The sequence below is a fragment of the Aphelocoma coerulescens genome, chromosome 2 (genome assembly GCF_041296385.1).
Source record: "Aphelocoma coerulescens isolate FSJ_1873_10779 chromosome 2, UR_Acoe_1.0, whole genome shotgun sequence".
NCBI classification, from domain to species: Eukaryota; Metazoa; Chordata; class Aves; order Passeriformes; family Corvidae; genus Aphelocoma; species Aphelocoma coerulescens.
The window spans coordinates 29,514,559-29,526,655 of NC_091015.1; the positions used below are offsets into that span (position 1 = coordinate 29,514,559).

General features: G+C 40.5%; 1 long non-coding RNA gene across 5 annotated transcripts in view; it reads left to right on the forward strand.

Annotated features, from left to right (window-relative positions):
* The first annotated feature begins 3,707 nt into the window (after positions 1–3,707).
* LOC138106393 (uncharacterized) overlaps positions 3,708–12,097 on the forward strand; it is a 176,489-nt gene continuing 168,099 nt past the window's right edge. For 4 of the 5 annotated variants that reach the window (XR_011148977.1, XR_011148979.1, XR_011148976.1 and 1 more), the window contains exon 1: positions 3,708–3,863. This is a non-coding gene — a long non-coding RNA (uncharacterized lncRNA). Of the gene's footprint in view, positions 3,864–4,502; positions 4,666–12,097 lie in introns of all 5 variants that reach the window. The other variant, XR_011148980.1, reaches the window with a different exon arrangement.

The following is a 12,097-nucleotide window of genomic DNA, read 5'->3' on the forward strand; positions in this document are numbered from 1 at the left end:
TATGGTAGCACTGGTACCAGCAAACTGCTTCTACATGGTTCAGTGATTGTGTTTCTGCCACTCTGTCATAGAACTGGCTTATGTACAGAGTTTGCTTATGTCCTACTGTTGCTGTAATCATGATAGGAGACAGAAAAAATTCTATACAAAGACTCAGCTGTACATTGAAACTTTAAAACAAATAAGCCAAAGAATGTAGTTTAAAGTCCCAGAGTTAATGCAGGAAACTGGAAGTTTCAGACTGAAGATTGGTACATCCAGCCCAGCCACTGATCATTGGTCATTTTATTCCCGAAGTTTCTTTATCTACGTGTAAAACAAGAATCTCATAGTTGCTCTTACATTTAAATTCATGGTTAAAGCTGAGATATTAGGATATTTAGAAATACAGTGAAGAGGAAAGTAATAGACTGCGACATTAATTCAGATTTTTCAATTGACTTGCAATGTATTTGTGTTCAGTAGTTATGCATCAGGAAATCATACCATTTCAAAAGTAATGCATTTTAGAGTTTAAAAATACAAGTTCAACATACTGTATTAATAATCTCTGACTGCATGCACTTCAGCTTCACAGAAAACAAAAATATTACCATAGTTGAAAATAATAATGTACTTCATATACATCAATGAATAAATATTCATAAACTGTATCAGTTTATGTTTACCTGATTTTTGTTTGCATTTGACCATAGCTATTAAGCAAAAGTGGTCAAAATTATTTGGTTTTATGTCTAAATTAAATTGGGATGAACATATGGGCTTCCAAATCAGGCATATGAGTATTTTCAAGTAAAGGTGATTTGCAAAGATATTGAGTTAAAATAACATTGTCTTAAAATAAGCTTTTATTTTGAATAATTACAAAAATGACTGGAAATGCCTTTGAAAAAGTAGATTTATTTTATATAGTATACTGAGAGAAGTATGTTAGTGTGATTTCAGACCTCAGGATTCAGAGGGTCTCCTGTTCTCGCAGCCTTTCTTGGCTGTAATGAATCAGTCTGCACAGGATGTGGCTGCTAACAGATGATAATGCAAAGTGAAGGGCTGGGCCATGAAAAGCCCCAGGGTGGCTCAGCGTGGTGCTGAGTTCTCACGAAGAGCTGATTGCTTTCCAAAAATAAGAACAGGAACTAGGGCAGATAATCCATGTAATATGCACTTTCCACCCTTACCCCTTTGCAACAATTTATTATTTTCAGTATTATAGAGCTTTACATGTTGATTACATATGTAATCCATCCAGACACCCACATCTACCTCCACACACTTCTGTTGTATTCTTGCAAACCCTGTTTGTGAGAATTTCTCTGGGATCCTGTTTTGTGGGTGTAATTTCAGAATATATAAATAGATTCACGTTTTCCCATCTTTTAAACCCAAATGTGACTGCAAACATGACAGTACTAGAAATATGATACTTTGCAATTATTTCCTCTGTTTTAAATCTTTCATATTAGGCTAAGGTAATCTGAGCTGTTTGAATTGCATGTGAACCATGCTGTTGTGGTGGCATTACTACTGCTTGGAGTTCAGGTTGTGTCAGTACTTCTTTAATAAATATAAATCCTTATTTCAGAAGCTTAATAACATAACAAGTCTTGAAATTTCATACTTGTCTGAAACTTGGCACAGAGTATTAATTTTGCCTTTTACCACATTAAGTAAAAAAATATATATTTATTTTAGAGGGGAATGTAAATAAACAAAAAATAAGTTTGTGTTTTGCTGCCTCTTCTATCTCAAAGAAGTTTTTAGTTTTGTTTATGAATTGAAATGGTCTGAACTTGCAGCTCCAAATGGAAACCTTTGAAATCTTTTTCTTAAGTTAAAAGTCGTAACAGTTAGCATTTGCAACTCAGGCCTACACACATCACACAAATTTGCAGAGCTCACTCACAGTGAGTGAAATTCTCTCATCAGTGTCAGCAGAGCTGTTTCTGTGCAGTAACAGTTGTAAAATTGAACATGTACAGAGAACAGAAACACGAACCTGCTTTTCCTTTGTTTTTTTTGATTAATAATTTCAAGTCCTCTCCTTAACAAAGTACATTTTCTTAGTAGTGGTGATGGTGAAGTAAATCAAATGCAGGTTTTTCTCCATCTTGTGGGACAAAAAACCCCACACTTGTAAAATTTCCAGGCTGTTTTCAAAACCGTTAAAAAAAAATAAAAATTGGAGCAGCCTCTAGTGTCAATAGAAGTTGAATCTTTTGATGTTTGCTCACCCCATCTCGATAACCCTGAAATTATTCTGAAGGTAACTAAGGGCATATCTTGCCTCGGTATAATATCTTCTTGCATAGATGTACTTTTTTTCTTAAAGGCAGAACTAATACAGAGATCCTGTCTTAATAATAGCTTTAGTCTGACCTAAATCACTCCTGGCTTTTTTCCTTATGGATTCACTTAAGCCTCTGCACAGGGGGTATAGAATCCGGCTGTTTGAAGCTGCAATACTTCATTCTTCCTTTGCATTCATTTCATCTGCACGTACATGCCTGCACAAAGCACTCTTCCTCACCAAGGAGCACTGATCAGCTCAGAAGACTAGACATACTCTTCACTCTTGCTTTGCCCAGCCAATTTTATAAAGGGTACAAAACCTCTATAGTTGAAAAAAACCTCCATTTTTCTTTTTCTCCTTCCTGTCAGTTCCCACTTTCAGTGGGATGGCCATAATTAGCTACTTTGTGTTGGAAAATCCTTACTCACTTCAAGCACTTAGGGTTAAGTTTAGAGTACTTCCAATCAACCGGATTTCTTTATGGGAATCTCACCACATCTATAATATCCTTGCAGAGGTAATGTGGTGTGTTTTCAGTATAATACAGTCAGGATTCAACTTACTTAATATTAGAGCTATAAAAATTAGGTATTCTTTTTCAATTTAGGCATCTCTAGGTCTTTTTACAATTTATGGAAAGAAACATATTTGTTTAGGGTGTGATTCATATTAGTTCAGGAGCGGTATCTAAGGGAGGTGAGATAAATCACCTGGTGCTGTGGCTTGTTTCTCTCTCTGCTCTACAGAAAGCATAAGCTGATTAACTCAAATATAGACACCTGCCTTTTACACCAACTGTCTATATTTATATCTGAAATGATAGCTCCAGATCTGTGCCAGCCCCTCTGCTGGAAAATGCAGGTGTCTGCCATTTGAAATCTGTGTCAATCTATGGCAGCTGAGAGCCTCGTTCAGTGCTTTGCCATAGCAAACCCATCCCAGTGCTTTTGGGTGTTGGACAATAGCAACAGTCTTTGTAGAAGGAAAACACAAAGACCAGTATATTAAATAATATGTATTTTACAAAGTGCAGTGAAATGTTTTATTTACCATGAAGACCACATTTCACAGTCCAGATATTCTTGTTAGAGAAATTGTAAACTAAATTACTTCCTCTTAGAGTGTTTTATGTCTCAGTAAATCTACTTTTGCATGCTAAGGTAGATTTTCCATCAAATTCAGTGAGTGGGAGATAAGGCCATAGAATTGTACAACAAAACTGTCATCTGGAAAACCCTCTAGAAAAGCTTTTAAGTATTAAACTTTGTTTCTTTTGCTTTAGAAATGCAAGTAGATCCCCACCTACTCACTGATACTGTAATTGAGCCTAGCAGCATCTGCACCTGCTTCTGCATATGTTGGGAGTTGCAATTGCTCTGGTGTGACCACGGAAAGGCTACTGGCAATCAGCCTGAGATTGTTAGAGGGTGAGGGGGATTTGCTGAAAGAAAGTTTGCTAGCTGGTCTTTAGGTCTGACTCGAGTATAGAAACAAGGTCTGAGTACAGAGCTCTGTGAAACAGAGGAGATTGTAACCTGCTATGCTGGCTCCAGGTTTCCTTCCGTCTAATAGGGTATGGGTAACTGAAAACCTTTCTGATGAGAACCCCCTAACTTTGGGGAGGGGGAGTATGAAAAAGGGGCTTCTTTGTCCCTGTGTTGTGGAAGTTGTAATAGTTTAATATTTTCCTTAAGTATCTATAATGGTCAAACTTCTTGTGGCCTAAAAGGTTCAAAATCCACTACAGATAATACCCTGGAATTGCATACAACTTATTTCTTTAGGAAACCCAGCTGAAATGCTGGAAGCTGGGGTAGAGGGAGGAAGATACCTTGAAAGTGGAGATTTTAGGGTATGGTGCTATGAGCTTTGGATTTCAGCGAATGACTAAACAGCATATTGTGTATTCCTGTCAGCTTGGGGAAAGTGTGAGACTTTGTTTTGTTGATGTAATTGCTTTTGTCTTAAAAGAAAGCTGTTGTGCAGGCTTATGGGGAGATTTACATCCCCTAAATCATCCTATCATCATGTGAAAGCACAGTGAGGGCACTCACTGGGGGCTTATCTCTGATGTGAGACCAGGTGCTATGACATCCTATCAGTTATCACTAGAGAGAAAATAACTGTACATAGTCTCCAAAGCAGATATTATCTGCTTCCCTAAACATCCTGTTCACTCTGTGTATTGTGTGGATTAAACTGTGTTGTGAAGACATCGAAACTGGGACTGAGACTCCTGCTGGAAACCTGCATTGTTCCTGTTAGCTGGCCTTCTCTCTTCCATTGAAGGTGTGCTTATTAGAAAGCCTTTACCTATTGCTTCTCAGGCCTGGGGCAGTGAATCAATAATGCATAACGTGGCAAATTCAGCACTGGTAAGTGGTTGCACTGGCATTCAAAGAGCTTTCTGTTCTGAAGAAGAGAAGAGGGGTGCTGGGTATACTCCTGTAGAGGACTAGAAGACCAAGAAGGCTGCACTTGAATGTTTTGGGTAGAGGGGTTAGGGGTTTTCCTGTTGTTAGGATTGGAACCCAGCAAGCATTCATCTCATTTCTAATATGGTGATTGGTGGGCCGTTGATATATGTATATATATATATACATTTTTTTATCATGTTGTAATTATTACAAACTGAAAAGTAGAGATGTGGGAGCCAAGACTTAAACCAGTCAAAAAAAAAAAAAAATACAGTCTGCAAAAGGATATGATAATGCTTGGGAGCTATTGTTAAAACAAAACAACAACCCCCCGCCCCCCGCAAAAAAAAAAAAGAAACCCAATCAACAAAAAAAAAAAACCAAAAAAAAACCCCAAAACCAAAAAACCCAAAGAAACCTTCAGCTAACAAGTGACTCAAGTTTTGTTTGGTAGTAGTAATACTTCATGGAGTGAGTGGTGTGGGTTTTGCTGGAGCATTTTTTGATAAGGTTTTTTCTTGGTTGTTTGGGTATTTTTTTTGTAGGGGTTTTGTTTTTGTTTGTTTTTTGTTCAAAGTGAACTACAGTTGTACTCTTTCTATCCAACCATTCAGTTCAGTAGCCTTCAGCAGTAAAGCTCCATGGATGCCATCTGGAACAGGGCTGTCTGGTGGTGAGCTTGGTAGCAAGCACAGGAGAGCTGCTTTTTTTCGGCATGCTGAGCTGATGGAGGTGTCAGGTTACTTCTGTTGCAAAGCCAGAGCTTGTTACTGGCAGCCAGAAACACTCCTTTTAACAAACTAGCGTGGCTTGAGTTCTGTGAGTCTGCCTTACCCAGCCCCGTGGTGGGACTCCCCCAAACAGTGTGTTCTGCACAGTTAAAAGCTCTTTCAGTGCCAACAGAAGGTCACCCGTGAGTGAGGATCCAATTTTGTATTCCCCCTTGCATCTCAGGCTCCTGTCCCCTGCAGCGGTAGTGTTGGACTCTAATGCATTTCCATCCGTGTACTGTACTGTGACTCTGAAAAGCTCCATTTAAATCCTGATGCAGATCAAATAATCCCATATCCAAGCAGACTGCTACATTTTCTCCCTCTTTCTTGCCTTTTAAAAGAGCTCAAGGAGAACACTGAGAGTATTGCAGTGACCCTGCTACTCTTCCGTAAGGAATGGAAAACCAGGGTAGGATCTCTTGAGAAATATTTTGATATGGAGAGTAGTGACTAATTTATTGTTACTGTGTTTAAAGAGCCTTTTGCCTCACTTCTTTGGTCAGCTGTCAGGGTGTCTAGAGCTAGAGACTGTCAGTGTGGGTGTCTCTGGCCTGCAGAGCAATGCTACCCTCTGACTGACCAGCCAGCAGCTTCATCCGGCCTCTGTGAGCTCCGAAAGGTGCCATGCTGCTCACAAATCTCTCCTGTGGAGAGGGATTAGAGCCACTCTGGCATGAGCTATTGGTGGGGTGGCTATTACTGCTGGTGATTGGGGCTGATTATGGGTTTTCTGTGTACCGTGGTGCTCTCTCTCAGTTTGTGCTGGTTTGGTTAAATGATCTACTTCTTGATGAAGTTAACATGGAAAAAAAGCAGTGACTATTTCTTATGATTCCCATGTAGATACTTTCACCCGTGATTCTTTGGCTGATAGGTGTTTGGACAGGCTTTGGTTACAAATGGATGTATGCTTTCCTGCAGGGAAAAGGAGAACAAAATGGGAGGGGTAGGGACCCTCAGGAAGCCCGTGCCTCTGGGTGGTAGGGCTGGAGGTGCTGCCCTTTCCCAGGGCATATCCCAGTAAGACCAGCATCACCAGGCTGTCCTGCCTTTCCTCAGCAAGGCCCCGGGTCTCCTGGCAGTCCCGTGCCAGCACACCTGGAGTGTAGCCTTGCTGCCTTGCTGCGCTGCCACGTGCAGCTGCGGCTGGTGGAGGAGGCCTTGCGGTCCAAAGTCCTCTGCTCCCGTGGAGCAGCCTGGCCTCGGAAGGGGTGGGAGAGCCCAGCCTGTGGATTCAGGAGTCTGAGGTGTGCCAAATGCTACAACAAGCTGGTGTGTGAGGTGGCTGGTGTGACGCTTCTGCCCAGCGCCTCGGCAGGCAGGGCTGGAGACCAGCTCCGTGCAGATCTTACCCTGTTCTATGGGGGATATTTGCAAATGACAATAAATTGTTCTCACCTTGGACGGTGTTCAGATAGAGATACCGGGCAGCGGCCAGCCAGCCTTCCCCTTCCCCTCCCCCTTTCCCTCCTCCCTCCCCCTTTGCCCCTCTGATAATCAGCGGGGAGCAAGGCACTTCCTTTGGAAATGCAAAGTTAAGCCTTGCCCTGAACAGTGCGTCCTATCGCATCTTGTGACTCTGAAACATTTACAGATCTTATCTGCAAGCTCTGAATTCTCTGTAACATAGTGGGAGATGGATCTGTTCTTACTCACTGCCTGCCCAAGGCAGGGGGACAGATCCTAGACATGTGGAGAGGTCCGGTCTGGGCAGCGTGTACTTGAGAACTTTAGCTAGTGCTTCAATGAAACACAGTGCCATTTCTGTGGTTTGCCATGAGTGCATGGTCTTTTTGTGCAAGCTGCTTCAGTGTCTCCTCTTGCAAACTTTTCTGTCGCTTCCAAGTATTAACAGTCTCTAAATTTCTTCACTGTGATGAAGCAAAAGGGACATAATCCAATGGAGTGCTGCTCCTTCCAGGGGAATATTGTCTGGATAAAGGCCTTCCTGTAACCAAAGTTTGCTGTCTTTTAAGAATGTTATTTCCAGTATTAGCATTTCCTCATCCGTGGTTTTAATGATTTTTAAAAGTAATTTGGAAGGTTTATTTGATCTTTGGATTATGGTGCATTTATTCCTTAAGCTCAGTATTAAGGCTAGATTTTATTTTATTTTATAAATGGAATCTCTGACTTGTGTATATGCATAGGATGAGGCAGAAGAGTTTGAAGGTTTTTCAAAAATGTAAACAACTAGATTCTTTGGCTGTATCTTTGGTATGAAGTATTCAATAAAACTGTTGATTTTCATCCCGTAGCTGTGCTGGCACACTTACCTGTACAGCTGTATTGTGGTCCTCACAGTGAGCTGCTCTGGCTTCAGTAAAATTCCTGGGTTATCTTCCAGTTTATCAATTCAGACTGCAGCTGGCTGGACTCCATGCCAACACAACTGGAGGGGATTGTGCAGAGAAGATAGTGCCAAATGGTGGGAGTACCTTAAACTAGTGCTGCTGTTGCTGCTGAAGAATTCTGGATCATGAAATCAGGGCACTGATGTTTGCAAAGTAGTAACAACGTGCACAAAACATAATCCAGTAAAATGGTACTTTGTTTGGAAAAGCTGAAAAAAAATGTTACAGACTTGAAAGCGTGCCTAGACAGGCATCATTGGTCTCCCTGGCTGCCATCACCGAAAGAATGAGCTGGAATTGTTTTAAGCAGAAGTAAGAGGTGAACCTTAGTTCTTAACAGTGTCTGCCTTAATCTAAAAAAGTTTCTTATGAGTCCTGTTTTGATATTTTCTTCTGTCGCTGCCCAGTGTACTGATGGCACTTTTTTCAGTCTCAAAGCAATGATTCTAAGTTTCTGAAAACTGCAAGGGTACACTTGCTATACTTATATATGGTGATTTTCTCTCTGATTGATCAGAATACGAGCTTGTTTCTGCAAAACAGGAGGAATTTTGTAGGCTAGTATGTTATAAGCCACTTCTAAACCTCTAAGCAACTGTCTGGAAAGTAAACAGGGTAAAATCGGAGGTTGAAATTTCTTATTATACTTTAAAATTTCTGAGGTACCAGGAAGTTTGTGAGGTCGATTACAAGATGAAATGTCTGTCAAAAAGTTGGAAAATATTTTTTGAGGTACTTGAGGAAGCTTTTGGGTTTTGGTGTGGAGGTTTACTTGTGGTTTTTTTTTTTTTGTTTTGTTTTTTAGGTTGGTTGCTTTTGGGTTTTTTCTTTTCCTAACCTTCACGGACAGAAGGATTCAGTACCTGATCCTCTTTTGAAGGCTGGCAAGTAAAGCCTGGAGGCATCACGGTGGTTCAGGACAAGGAACTGTCTGTTCTGAGGGTTAAATTGTGGTACCTCAGCCTGATTGACTATTTCTTACTGTGTGTAAGGAAGGCAGGCCTTGATCTTAATTGTACCTATGCTAGTTCCTTTCCCTCTTCTTGTTCCCCCACCAACTCTGTTAGGAGAAAACATGATACCTTATGACACTATCTGTGCCTTATTTATGCCTCCCCTGATGGGGCAGAATTTTAGAGTCTTTGCCAGGAGTCTGAGAGACGAATGGGACTTTCAGCCTTCTCTGCTTTCAGATAGTTGTTTATTAAGTCTTATCAGAGAATAGGGCCACTTAATGTGACCCAGACATAGCACAGAGCAGAGAGTGCAGGAGAATGCCAAATTATCAAGATTTACACAGTCTTTTAAAAGTAAATCACCCAATGAAAAGTTAAAACGAAAGATATTTTCACTTTTTCGCCAATCAAAAAATCATTTTGTCACATACACAGGAACTGTGGAATTCTTTATCCAATCATCCGAAACTACTTCTACTGCAGAATATGGAGTAGTAGAAGAAGCAGCAGCAGCTCTGGAGAACAACAACAAACCTCCATTTTGAAGTTTTTTGCTTTTATCTATTTACTACATTAACAAACCCAAAATCTCTAAATTTTTCACCCTGTGACAATCTTACATTATATTCTATCACCTTGTTCACACCAGTGTAGATTCTAATTCTTCCCAGAGGATAGGTAATTTTCTCCAAGGACGAAGGTCAAAAACAGTGTTGACCAGGGGGGTAGAACCCCTCAAATCAGGCAGAGAAATAGTCTCTGCACTCTGGGTTCCCACACCTTAGAAATGTCATGCTTAACTCATTGCTGGGTACCTACTCTTTTTGTCTTCAATTAATGTGAGGTTGTTCAACATACACTGACTTCAGTGTTAAGTAATATTGCAGCTTAAATTCTGATGTGAAATTATTTTTCTTCAAACTTCATATTCAGTTTCTGAAGTGATATTTGTAGAATCTAGTAGATATTGTCTACTGACAGCTTCAACTCCGTTCTTGGCTAGAGAATTTAAGACATGTATGAAAGCTTATGGTGATAACAAAGCAAAATGTCATTTTTACTTCTATTTTCATTAAATTTTTGAATCAAATGTTTGAAGTGAGACATTATTTGTTTGGCTCAGATGGTGTTTATTTTCCTTTCAGATGGAGGTGAGCTGTAGCTTCTTTTGAGGTGTATATAAATAACTCTTTAAAAGATGCAGTAATGACAGTGTTATTGGTTACTGTTACTCTGTCGAGTTCTTTGATTACCTAATAATCCAGAAGAGGAAGGTGCAATTGATCTCCCCTGACACCAGAGCCTTGCCATTCTCTTCCTTCCCCAGCTGGAGGAGCAGCCCATGAGGCAAGAGGCAGCAGGGGCTGGAAAAGAGCCATGTATCAGAAGGCTATGGCATCTGGACAGGTCGAATAGCTGCCTGTGAGGTGCCACTTCCAGGTGGTTTGGGTGCTCTCACTCCAGCATGAGGAAGTGCTCTGGCAGAGAGAGGGCATCTGTCTGTCTTGCTGGTCACACCTGAGCCATGGGAACTGATGACTCACTCTTGAGGCCTCTCTATCTCTGGTGACTGTAAACTGGAACTTACACAGAGGAACTCTGTCTTTTGCGGTAAACCATCGTCTCACTTCCTGTGTGTGGATTTATTAGGGCTTAAAGATGTGTGGGTGTGTACTTAAGGAAGTTTCAGCTTCTTCATTCTCTTCTAAATTAACAGCTTGTTGTGACAGTACTAGGAGCTTGGGCTGTCCCCGTTGAATGCTGCATGTTCCTTAGCCCTCCTGGCAGTGCTGCCAGCTGGGGGAATTGACTGCCACCCACAGCATTCCTCTACCCCCTGCCCAGTCAACCTGAGGCTCACCCACTTGCCTTCTGTGGTGCTGCCTATACCAGGCCAGACACCTGGCTAATAAAAGAAAATAGTAGTAATCCATTCATTGTTTTATGAATGCAAACAATCACAACTCGTATTTGATCCCTCATAGAGTTTCACCCAGTCTTGCTTTTTCTATATTTATTTAGACAAAAAAAAATATATAGTGATGTTCTGCTACATTGTCTAAAGTGAAAACAGTTTTAGCTGAGGGATGTGGTTTGTCTTTAAATCTGGCTGACTTCATTGTGATTTCTGTGTCTGTTTGGGTAGTGGAATGACAACAGATCTTGAAATTTCTGAAAACAAGCCTGCTGAGATATAAAATATAATAATAATAAAAAAGAACTGGTATGATTCTCCTTACCTTAACTGTGTGTCTTTTGATGTACAGGTAAATATCTGTTATGTTCTGCTTAGTCTGTTTTGTATGATGTAATTTTTTTTTCTGGTACACTTCAGAAATCAGGAATTTATCCTCAATGGAATTGACTAATTGATGCCATAATCTTGTTACATGAGTAGCATGTCTTAAGCACATCAATAGGCGACTTCACCATTTTTACCTATAAGCCATGTCTATTAAGAATTGAACTTACGATAGTATAACACCATTTGTTAATTGTTTGGTAACTCCTAATATAAATAGATGTTCATATATACTTTGCAAGATGTGATCATTTCTTTAATACACTCAGCCTTGTAAAGCAGAATTTATTAACGGTAAACCATATATATATATATACACACACATGGAGTTTCTAGGGACATTCTATTTGCCAACCATTGAATTCAGGTTTATTATGATTAGCTAGCTACTCTTGGTGCCTACTCAGAACACACCTTGACATTAAAAAGTACCTGCTTTAACATTTACAGACTACTTTGCTAGACTTGAAATTAGTGGGAGGGCATTGAGGAAAAACAGGGATAGCTGGAGGAAAGAACAAAGGCTATGCTTGCGTGGTTGTGTGGCTTACGTCACTTTGTTAAGCAAACAGGGTGGTTCTGCTAAGCCCTCTGACTTTGTAGTTGTAAGGGTATGTGCCTCTTGTACCATGCCAAACCATCCCACTGATAGAGAAGTTAAATTGTTTTCCATCTACCTGTCATCTTGCCAAAAAACAATGCGTAGATCGTGATGTGGGGGATAAGATCAAATGTAAGGCATCAGTAGTGCCTTTGGGAATATCTCCCTCACTCCTTCTCGTGGGAGACTTGCCTGCTTGCTGTCCCCAGCTGTTAGTCTTATCACTGCACTGTTAGTATTTCATACACCTGTTCTTTATGTAATCTTTTCTGCAGCAATCATTCTCTGGTAGGGGGTAGTGGATGTTAAAAAGGCAGATCCAACAAGGATGTAGTTGTATCTCTTACATGCTGGACTTTGTGTTTCCGCCTTTGAAACTTCAGCTGGCAAAGCACTGATGCAGA